The sequence below is a fragment of the Salvelinus fontinalis genome, unplaced genomic scaffold (genome assembly GCF_029448725.1).
Source record: "Salvelinus fontinalis isolate EN_2023a unplaced genomic scaffold, ASM2944872v1 scaffold_0551, whole genome shotgun sequence".
NCBI lineage: Eukaryota > Metazoa > Chordata > Actinopteri > Salmoniformes > Salmonidae > Salvelinus > Salvelinus fontinalis.
The window spans coordinates 10031-22074 of record NW_026600760.1 but is presented as its reverse complement, the minus strand read 5'-3'; the positions used below and the strand labels follow the sequence as shown (position 1 = coordinate 22074).

The 12044-nt window shown below is 47.6% G+C and overlaps 1 long non-coding RNA gene across 1 annotated transcript; it reads left to right on the top strand.

Annotated features, from left to right (window-relative positions):
- Positions 1-2628: 2628 nt before the first annotated feature.
- LOC129846457 (uncharacterized) lies at positions 2629-9608 on the top strand. The gene is made up of 3 exons (XR_008758258.1): positions 2629-2723; positions 7013-7056; positions 9542-9608. It is a non-coding gene; the product is annotated as an uncharacterized LOC129846457 (long non-coding RNA).
- Positions 9609-12044: the final 2436 nt, after the last annotated feature.

The window sequence follows — 12044 nt, the reverse complement described above, 5'->3', positions numbered from 1 at the left end:
AAAGGAGCTTATCAAGGCATCAAGCTCATTGATGAACTCTCCGAGGGAACCTGGAGGGCGATAAATGATAAGGATGTTAAGCTTGAAAGGGCTGGTAACTGTGACAGCATGGAATTCAAAGGAGGCGATAGACAGATGGGTAAGGGGAGAAAGAGAGAATGACCACTTGGGAGAGATGAGGATCCCGGTGCCACCACCCCGCTGACCAGAAGCTCTCGGGGTGTGCGAGAACACGTGGGCGGACGAAGAGAGAGCAGTAGGAGTAGCAGTGTTATCTGTGGTGATCCATGTTTCCGTCAGTGCCAAGAAGTCGAGGGACTGGAGGGAGGCATAGGCTGAGATGAACTCTGCCTTGTTGGCCGCAGATCGGCAGTTCCAGAGGCTACCGGAGACCTGGAACTCCACGTGGGTCGTGCGTGCTGGGACCACCAGATTAGGGTGGCCGCGGCCACGCGGTGTGGAGCGTTTGTATGGTCTGTGCAGAGAGGAGAGAACAGGGATAGACAGACACATAGTTGACAGGCTACAGAAGAGACTAAGCTAATGCAAAGGAGATTGGAATGACAAGTGGACTACGCGTCTCGAATGTTCAGAAAGTTAAGCTTACGTAGCAAGAATCTTATTGACTAGAATGATTAAGAATGATTAAGATGATACAGTACTGCTGAAGTAGGCTAGCTGGCAGTGGCTGCGTTGTTGACTTTGTAGGCTAGCTGGCAGTGGCTGCGTTGTTGACACTACACTAATCAAGTCGTTCCGTTGAGTGTAATAGTTTCTACAGTGCTGCTATTCGGGGGCTAGCTGGCTAGCTAGCAGTGTTGATTACGTTACGTTGCGTTAAAAGAACGACAGTAGCTGGCTAGCTAACCTAGCTCTCCAGAGACAGAACACTACGGCTCTCAGCAGAGTACTGCCTAGACAACCAGAGACTCAGAGTGAGGTTGATCAGTGCTGAGGGACTGTATGCGATCTCTGTGGATCCTAAGAGCGTCAACTGCAGCATCAGTATCTGTCTGTTACCGGGGAAGATGCAGAAGCAACGCGGCGCGGTAATTAAGAGGAGCAGGAACCCCGTCTTTAACGAGGATTTCTTCTTCTATGGTATCTCACAGGAAGACATCTGCTGCCGGTCGATGCGGTTCAAAGTTGTCAACAAAATGGCCTCCATGAAAAGGGACTATATTTTGGGAGACTGTGAGATTTTGCTGAAAAGTTTATTATCTGTGTAAAAATTGTTGATTGGCTTGATTGTATATAAGAAATATTTTTGGACTTTTTATTAAACTGCAACATATTTATTAAATCAACTTAAAAAAAAAACTATCGGATTGTTTTGAGTCTTGTCCTACTAAAGTGTGACTGTATTCAGAGACAGTTTATTTCACAGGAGGTTGGTGGTACCTTAATTGGGGATGACGGGCTCGTGGTAATGGCTGGAGCGGAATGAGTGTTTGGTTTCCGTGTGTTTGGTGCCATTCCATTTGCTCTGTTCCAGACATTTATGAGCCGTCCTCCCCTCAGCAGCCCCAACTGGTCTATTTCAAGAGCTGCAATTGCAGGGCCGTCGACACAACGGCCTACATCGACATAAGGAAGGATTAGGAATCGAATTCATGATTAGATTTGGTCCATAAATGGAAACAATACAATGTGTGCAGGCGTTTGATCTTGGAAGATGTTGCTTATTTTAATTTTATACCTTTTCTCAGACGTTGATGCATCAACCACTGGCTGCCTGCTACGTCATCGACTGTGTCTCATCGACTGGCAGATTGCTAGAACATGTGATGTGGTTAGCTGATGAGTAAAATACCTATCCAGACGTTGTAAGATCTGTCAGGCGCCAGTGTAACCGATGTGAAATGGCTAGCTAGTTAGCGAGGGGACGGTCTAAAGTTAAACTGTTACACAAGCAATGTCTGAGCAGAGGAATGTGCAGTGACATAATTCGTTCTTTCTCCCCCCCATACAACACACAAATAATTATAATAGTTTCCTAATTTTAAACCATTGAAATACATGACAACATGAATGGGAAAACTTATTTAAAGAAGAAGAAGAATGAATTGGACCTGCTTTAAAACCTATAGAAAATAATACTTAAGAGCATTCAGATTACATTTTATTATATACATTTAATTAATTGGAAAAGCTTTTATTTAACAAATATATTACAATTACATTGACCCCCCCCCCCCTCTAATCAGCAGTGGAGCCCATACGCCTATGATGAGAAGGCTAAAGCAAATGGTTAACCTTGTCAAAGATGACGCTACCAAATGTAGTTAATTGATATGGTCCAGAGGGCTACATTCCCTCATGTTTGAAAGTCATTCAATGATTTCATTCTGGCCACAATATTTTTTTTTACATGCTCACACCTGTGTTATTTGTACATACAGTTTATTCAAAATCACATAATTTGACGCCACTGGCTGTCACTGTATACAGGCATTACTAGTCGATTAGCTACATTACTAGTCGATCGCAGAGCGAATCACTTTCATATTAAAGCTCTTGTCATCTTGTTACGGAAAGGCGTTCACACGGAAGATCACGGGATAATCTTGGCACCGTAGCATTTACCAATCAACAAGGGTAGTGCTAGCCACGAAGTTCAACAATGGTGTTTGAATCTATGGTCAGTGATCTCCTGAATAGGTTCATCGGAGACTATGTGGAAAACCTCGACAAGTCCCAGTTGAAGATTGGCATTTGGGGAGGTAAGTGAAACGCACAGTTGGAATGACAGTTCAAGCGCTGCTAACCTATACAGTGCAATGAATGCTAGTGTGGCTAGGTTAGCTGTCAGCATTTTAAACAAACAAGCCCTAATGCTAACTAGCTAGCTAGCTATAACCAGTCTCTGGGATATGATGCTAACGTTACCCAGTCTACGACAAAAGGTTTTGTAAACATACCTGTAATGATATCGACATGTTGTAGGAGCCTTAGAAAGTCGCTGACTGGGGCCACACAGCGAACATATTTACTTTGATCTGGCATTGCATAAATGGGCTGCCATACACACACCTTATGTTTTGTCAGGTTTAGCCTACATTTATTAGTAATCTATTATTTTATGGGTACAACATGCAGACATAAACAAACATGCATTAATCCCAGTTGTTTCCTGCTGGACACAGTGTAGTCTAATGTCTAACTGATCTGTCTTCACAACAATGAATGCATACAGGACTGAGCGGACTGGTAAATCAAGATGGTAAGATCTGGTCAGGAACTAAGGCATCAACCAGTTTCCAGTTGATGCCTTTCTCTCAGTGTGGATCTCTTGAGTGAAGTGGCAACTTTTCTATTAGCCATATACTATACTTTACTAGCCTGGTCCCAGATCTATACTTTACTAGACTGGTCCCAGATCTGTTTGTGCTTTTGCCATATACTTTACTAGCCAGGTCCCAGATCTGTTTGTGCTCTTGCCATATCCTATACTTTACTAGACTGGTCCCAGATCTGTTTGTGCTCTTGCCATATCCTATACTTTACTAGCCTGGGCCCTGATCTATACTTTACTAGCCTGGTCCCAGATCTGTTTGTGCTCTTGCCATATCCTATACTTTACTAGCCTGGGCCCTGATCTATACTTTACTAGCCTGGTCCCTGATCTATACTTTGCTAGCATGGGCCCAGATCTATACTTTGCTAGCATGGGCCCAGATCTATACTTTGCTAGCCTGGGCCCAGATCTATACTTTACTAGCCTGGGCCCTGATCTATACTTTACTAGCCTGGTCCCAGATCTGTTTGTGCTTTTGCCATATACTTTACTAGCCAGGTCCCAGATCTGTTTGTGCTCTTGCCATATCCTATACTTTACTAGCCTGGTCCCAGATCTGTTTGTGCTCTTGCCATATCCTATACTTTGCTAGCCTGGTCCCAGATCTATACTTTGCTAGCCTGGGCCCAGATCTATACTCTACTAGCCTGGTCCCTGATCTATACTCTACTAGCCTGGTCCCTGATCTATACTTTACTAGCCTGGGCCCAGATCTATACTTTGCTAGCCTGGGCCCAGATCTATACTTTGCTAGCCTGGTCCCTGATCTATACTTTACTAGCATGGGCCCAGATCTATACTTTGCTAGCATGGGCCCAGATCTATACTTTGCTAGCCTGGGCCCAGATCTATACTTTACTAGCCTGGGCCCTGATCTATACTTTGCTAGCCTGGGCCCAGATGTATACATTTACATTTACATTTAAGTCATTTAGCAGACGCTCTTATCCAGAGCGACTTACAAATTGGAAAGTTCATACATATTCATCCTGGTCCCCCCGTGGGGAATGAACCCACAACCCTGGCGTTGCAAGCGCCATGCTCTACCAACTGAGCCACACGGGACCTATACTTTACTAGCCATGTCTCAGGTATTTTTGTGCTCTTGCCAATTCCATTGCTATCATTGTCAAGCCAATGGCATGACCATTCAATAAGGAGTTGGCAAGAGAGCAGAAACAGACTGTGCCCAGGATAAGCCACAGTTAGTTGCAAAACTAGATAGTATTTACCTAGCTAGTAGGGTATACATTAGAATGTGAAATATAAACATTTAGTCACACACACAGCTGGTGAAAGAGTAGACCTATAACAATCAACATTTTGATCCTGGCAAACTGACATGAAGAAAGTACTGACTGAGTTTGAGTTGTCACTGCAATGTTTGCTATGAAGGACGTTCAGGATACTGCAGTAAGTCTCTAGGCAGGTAACAGCGTCCACACCCACCGTCACTATAATACCTGGCAGAAACCATTGTGACTGTTATGGCCTCGGCCGTACCTGTCATCCTCTCCCTGTCATCTGAGTGTTGAGAGATGGCGGACGAGGTAGGAGGGTCTTTGTCACATGTTTGCACTCCAGACCTGACGCCAGGGTTAATACAGTAGTTGGATTAATACAGTAGTCAGAATCTATGATTCCTTAGCTAGACAGGACTCTTATTTTTGGTCATGGGTAGCCCACAGTACTAGCCTAGCCTATATCTTTGGAACGTTGAAGCCAGACAACGGCCATTGTATCACATTTTGCATAAGTGTCATATGTCCTAGTAAGACCAAAGATAGCCGGCAGAACCATTTAGGTTTTTTAGTATTGCGTTGTGATATAGGCTCATACAGGGAAAACCCTTACTACAAATACCAAACAGTACCAACAGATTCCATACTAGTCCTGTTTCTTCTCTGTAGGCCTCGTTATTCTGTCTCAACCGTCGATTAGGCCCTATACAGAGCTTCATAGCCTGGTTCCTCTCTAGGTTTCTTCATAGGTTTTGGCCTTTCTAGGGCGTTTTTCTCTAGCCACCGTGCTTCTACACCTGCATTGCTTGCTGTTTGGGGTTTTAGGCTGGATTTCTGTACTGTAACTTCCTGTTAGGTCTAGGCTATATAACCACCAGGCATGGTTGTTTAACTTCCTGTTTGGTCTAGGCTATATAACCACCAGCCATGGTTGTTTAACTTCCTGTTAGGCCCAGGCTATATAACCACCAGGCATGGTTGTTTAACTTCCTATTAGGCCCAGGCTATATAACCACTAGGCATGGTTGTGTAACTTCCTGTTAGGCCCAGGCTATATAACCACTAGGCATGGTTGTGTAACTTCCTGTTAGGCCCAGGCTGTATAACCACCAGGCATGGTTGTGTAACTTCCTGTTAGGCCCAGGCTGTATAACCACCAGGCATGGTTGTGTAACTTCCTGTTAGGCCCATGCTATATAACCACTAGGCATGGTTGTGTAACTTCCTGTTAGGCCCAGGCTATATAACCACTAGGCATGGTTGTGTAACTTCCTGTTAGGCCCAGGCTATATAACCACTAGGCATGGTTGTGTAACTTCCTGTTAGGCCCAGGCTATATAACCACCAGGCATGGTTGTTTAACTTCCTGTTAGACCCAGGCTATATAACCACTAGGCATGGTTGTGTAACTTCCTGTTAGGCCCAGGCTGTATAACCACCAGGCATGGTTGTGTAACTTCCTGTTAGGCCCAGGCTGTATAACCACCAGGCATGGTTGTGTAACTTCCTGTTAGGCCCAGGCTATATAACCACTAGGCATGGTTGTGTAACTTCCTGTTAGGCCCAGGCTATATAACCACTAGGCATGGTTGTGTAACTTCCTGTTAGGCCCAGGCTATATAACCACTAGGCATGGTTGTGTAACTTCCTGTTAGGCCCAGGCTATATAACCACCAGGCATGGTTGTGTAACTTCCTGTTAGGCCCAGGCTGTATAACCACCAGGCATGGTTGTGTAACTTCCTGTTAGGCCCAGGCTATATAACCACTAGGCATGGTTGTGTAACTTCCTGTTAGGCCCAGGCTGTATAACCACCAGGCATGGTTGTGTAACTTCCTGTTAGGCCCAGGCTGTATAACCACCAGGCATGGTTGTGTAACTTCCTGTTAGGCCCAGGCTTTATAACCACCAGGCATGGTTGTGTAACTTCCTGTTAGGCCCAGGCTGCATAACCACCATGACTGACCTTTTTGTATTAGCCCGATGAAAGAAACCTGACACCCTGGTTGACACACACAGCTGATAATTGTCTGAATCTACTCTGCTAGCTGTAAGTCAAGCAGACTTCCTGTAACTAGTGTACACACCAAGGAGACTTCCTGTAACTAGTGTACGCATCAAGCAGACTTCCTGTAACTAGTGTACGCATCCAGCAGACTTCCTGTAACTAGTGTACGCATCCAGCAGACTTCCTGTAACTAGTGTACGCATCAAGCAGACTTCCTGTAACTAGTGTACGCATCAAGCAGACTTCCTGTAACTAGTGTACGCATCAAGCAGACTTCCTGTAACTAGTGTACGCATCAAGCAGACTTCCTGTAACTAGTGTACCCATCCAGCAGACTTCCTGTAACTAGTGTACGCATCCAGCAGACTTCCTGTAACTAGTGTACGCATCCAGCAGACTTCCTGTAACTAGTGTACACGTTCTAGTATCACTATTAACTTGTGTTTTCTCTCATCTTCTGTCCAGGCAATGTTGTTCTGGAAAACTTGAAAGTTAAAGAAAATGCTTTGGTAAGTATGCATTACTTTATTGTCATCAACATGTGTAGCCTGTCACTTTAAGAAGAGGTTATTGTACTTTCCAGGCATCCATCCCTGTTGTCCTCACCTCACAGAGGCCTGTCATAGACTAGGTCAGGTTCTGATCCATCCCTATTGTCCTCACCTCACAGAGGCCTGTCGTAGACTAGGTCTGGTTCTGATCCATCCCTATTGTCCTCACCTCACAGAGGCCTGTCGTAGACTAGGTCTGGTTCTGATCCATCCCTGTTGTCCTCACCTCACAGGGGCCTGTCGTAGACTAGGTCAGGTTCTGATCCATCCCTGTTGTCCTCACCTCACAGAGACCTGTCGTAGACTAGGTCTGGTTCTGATCCATCCCTGTTGTCCTCACCTCACAGGGGCCTGTCGTAGACTAGGTCAGGTTCTGATCCATCCCTATTGTCCTCACCTCACAGAGGCCTGTAGTAGACTAGGTCTGGTTCTGATCCATCCCTGTTGTCCTCACCTCACAGGGGCCTGTCGTAGACTAGGTCAGGTTCTGATCCATCCCTATTGTCCTCACCTCACAGAGGCCTGTAGTAGACTAGGTCTGGTTCCGATCCATCCCTGTTGTCCTCACCACAGAGGCCTGTCGTAGACTAGGTCTGGTTCTGATCCATCCCTGTTGTCCTCACCTCACAGAGGCCTGTAGTAGACTAGGTCTGGTTCTGATCCATCCCTATTGTCCTCACCACAGAGGCCTGTCGTAGACTAGGTCTGGTTCTGATCCATCCCTGTTGTCCTCACCACACAGAGGCCTGTCGTAGACTATGTCTTGTTCTGATCCATCCCTGTTGTCCTCACCTCACAGAGGCCGGTCGTAGACTAGGTCTGGTTCTGATCCATCCCTATTGTCCTCACCTCACAGAGGCCTGTAGTAGACTAGGTCTGGTTCTGATCCATCCCTATTGTCCTCACCTCACAGAGGCCTGTAGTAGACTAGGTCTGGTTCTGATCCATCCCTGTTGTCCTCACCTCACAGAGGCCTGTAGTAGACTAGGTCTGGTTCTGATCCATCCCTATTGTCCTCACCACAGAGGCCTGTCGTAGACTAGGTCTGGTTCTGATCCATCCCTGTTGTCCTCACCACACAGAGGCCTGTCGTAGACTATGTCTTGTTCTGATCCATCCCTGTTGTCTTCACCTCACAGAGGCCTGTCGTAGACTAGGTCTGGTTCTGATCCATCCCTGTTGTCCTCACCACAGAGGCCTGTAGTAGACTAGGTCTGGTTCTGATCCATCCCTGTTGTCCTCACCACAGAGGCCTGTCGTAGACTAGGTCTGGTTCTGATCCATCCCTATTGTCCTCACCACAGAGGCCTGTCGTAGACTAGGTCAGGTTCTGATCCATCCCTGTTGTCCTCACCTCACAGAGGCCTGTCGTAGACTAGGTCAGGTTCTGATCCATCCCTGTTGTCCTCACCTCACAGAGGCCTGTCGTAGACTAGGTCAAGTTCTGAATCATTGATGTAGCCTATACTTGACTGTTTTCCATACATTAATGATACATGATGTTGATCGCTGACATTTTTTTTCCACTACAGCAACTCACATGTTGATCAAGGAGACAGTAGTGTAATCATTATATCAACTATAGACACTGTACAGAGAATGGTGGTCAGGGCTGTAGTGTTGAACCAGAGTTGGAGGGTGAAGCCTGGTGGAGGGAGAAGCCTGGTGGTCAGGGCTGTAGTGTTGAACCAGAGTTGGAGGGTGAAGCCTGGTGGAGGGAGAAGCCTGGTGGTCAGGGCTGTAGTGTTGAACCAGAGTTGGAGGGTGAGGCCTGGTGGTCGGGGCTGTGGTGTTGAACCAGAGTTGGAGGGTGAAGCCTGGTGGTCAGGGCTGTAGTGTTGAACCAGAGTTGGAGGGTGAAGCCTGGTGGTCAGGGCTGTAGTGTTGAACCAGAGTTGGAGGGTGAAGCCTGGTGGTCAGGGCTGTAGTGTTGAAGCCTGGTGGTCAGGGCTGTAGTGTTGAACCAGAGTTGGAGGGTGAAGCCTGGTGGTCGGGCTGTAGTGTTGAACCAGAGTTGGAGGGTGAGGCCTGGTGGTCAGGGCTGTAGTGTTGAACCAGAGTTGGAGGGTGAAGCCTGGTGGTCAGGGCTGTAGTGTTGAACCAGAGTTGGAGGGTGAGGCCTGGTGGTCAGGGCTGTAGTGTTGAACCAGAGTTGGAGGGTGAAGCCTGGTGGTCAGGGCTGTAGTGTTGAACCAGATTTGGAGGGAGAAGCCTGGTGGAGGGAGAAGCCTGGTGGTCGGGGCTGTAGTGTTGAACCAGTAGAGGTGTGATAGAAGTTAGGACACAGTGTTGGAGTGTCTGCTGCTCTGCCAGGAGACCCACGTTCCTCTCAGACTGTCTGTAATCTTCCACTGTCTCCTTCAGCTTCCATTCAAGTGACTCATCTTAAAAGACATGTATGTTACTGGTCTAATGATGTTGATTTCTGTTATTTCTGTTGCAGAGTGAGCTGGATGTTCCGTTTAAAGTGAAAGCTGGTCAGATTGGTGAGTACCGGCGGCAGCCCCCCCCCCCCCCCCCTCCACAGTTCACAACACTCTTATTTTCATCATGTTGTTTTCTCAAGTTGACTGCTGTAGAGAACAGACTGTAGTAGCACCACAACTCAATAGCTACCTACCCAGCAGCCCCTGTGTCTCAGTAGAGAGACTGTGATGAGAACAGAGTCTAGCTACCTACCCAGCAGCCCCTGTGTCTCAGTAGACAGACTGTGATGAGAACAGAGTCTAGCTACCTACCCAGCAGCCCCTGTGTCTTAGTAGAGAGACTGTGACGAGAACAGAGTCTAGCTACCTACCCAGCAGCCCCTGTGTCTCAGTAGAGAGACTGTGATGAGAACAGAGTCTAGCTACCTACCCAGCAGCCCCTGTGTCTCAGTAGAGAGACTGTGATGAGAACAGAGTCTAGTTACCTACCCAGCAGCCCCTGTGTCTCAGTAGAGAGACTGTGATGAGAACAGAGTCTAGCTACCTACCCAGCAGCCCCTGTGTCTCAGTAGAGAGACTGTGATGAGAACAGAGTCTAGTTACCTACCCAGCAGCCCCTGTGTCTCAGTAGAGAGACTGTGATGAGAACAGAGTCTAGCTACCTACCCAGCAGCCCCTGTGTCCCAGTAGAGAGACTGTGATGAGAACAGAGTCTAGCTACCTACCCAGCAGCCCCTGTGTCTCAGTAGAGAGACTGTGATGAGAACAGAGTCTAGTTACCTACCCAGCAGCCCCTGTGTCTCAGTAGAGAGACTGTGATGAGAACAGAGTCTAGCTACCTACCCAGCAGCCCCTGTGTCTCAGTAGAGAGACTGTGATGAGAACAGAGTTTAGCTACCTACCCAGCAGCCCCTGTGTCTCAGTAGAGAGACTGTGATGAGAACAGAGTCTAGCTACCTACCCAGCAGCCCCTGTGTCTCAGTAGAGAGACTGTGATGAGAACAGAGTCTAGTTACCTACCCAGCAGCCCCTGTGTCTCAGTAGAGAGACTGTGACGAGAACAGAGTCTAGCTCCCTACCCAGCAGCCCCTGTGTCTCAGTAGAGAGACTGTGATGAGAACAGAGTCTAGTTACCTACCCAGCAGCCCCTGTGTCTCAGTAGAGAGACTGTGATGAGAACAGAGTCTAGCTACCTACCCAGCAGCCCCTGTGTCTCAGTAGAGAGACTGTGATGAGAACAGAGTCTAGCTACCTACCCAGCAGCCCCTGTGTCTCAGTAGAGAGACTGTGATGAGAACAGAGTCTAGTTACCTACCCAGCAGCCCCTGTGTCTCAGTAGAGAGACTGTGATGAGAACAGAGTCTAGCTACCTACCCAGCAGCCCCTGTGTCTCAGTAGAGAGACTGTGATGAGAACAGAGTCTCGTTACCTACCCAGCAGCCCCTGTGTCTCAGTAGAGAGACTGTGATGAGAACAGAGTCTAGCTACCTACCCAGCAGCCCCTGTGTCTCAGTAGAGAGACTGTGATGAGAACAGAGTCTAGCTACCTACCCAGCAGCCCCTGTGTCTCAGTAGACAGACTGTGATGATAACAGGGTCTAGCTACCTACCCAGCAGCCCCTGTGTCTCAGTAGAGAGACTGTGATGAGAACAGAGTCTAGCTACCTACCCAGCAGCCCCTGTGTCTCAGTAGAGAGACTGTGATGAGAACAGAGTCTAGCTACCTACCCAGCAGCCCCTGTGTCTCAGTAGACAGACTGTGATGATAACAGGGTCTAGCTACCTACCCAGCAGCCCCTGTGTCTCAGTAGAGAGACTGTGATGAGAACAGAGTCTAGCTACCTACCCAGCAGCCCCTGTGTCTCAGTAGAGAGACTGTGATGAGAACAGAGTCTAGCTACCTACCCAGCAGCCCCTGTGTCTCAGTAGACAGACTGTGATGATAACAGGGTCTAGCTACCTACCCAGCAGCCCCTGTGTCTCAGTAGAGAGACTGTGATGAGAACAGAGTCTAGCTACCTACCCAGCAGCCCCTGTGTCTCAGTAGAGAGACTGTGATGAGAACAGAGTCTAGCTACCTACCCAGCAGCCCCTGTGTCTCAGTAGAGAGACTGTGATGAGAACAGAGTGTGATATGGCTGCTATGTGAGGATTGGTCTGTGATGTGTGTAAATGGTCTGTATGTGTATTTCTCCAGAGTCGTTACGTTGGTCTCTTTCACTTCACTGAGCCACTCCAACTCCAGTGATATTTCACTGATGAGAAGTGGACTCTGCCTGTATTCCAAATGGCACCCTATTCTGTTTGTAGTGCACTACTTTTGACATGGGGCCCCATTGGTGTCTGGTCTAAAGTACTGTACTAGGTACGAATTAGGATGCACACTAAACTAAAGCTGAAGATAGACTAGCAATTTTGAGGCAATGTTGCAGAGCAATGGGCTCCCAAGTGGCGCAGCGGTCTAAGGCACTGCATCTCAGTGCTAGAGGAGTCACTACAGACCCTGGTTCCATTCCAGGC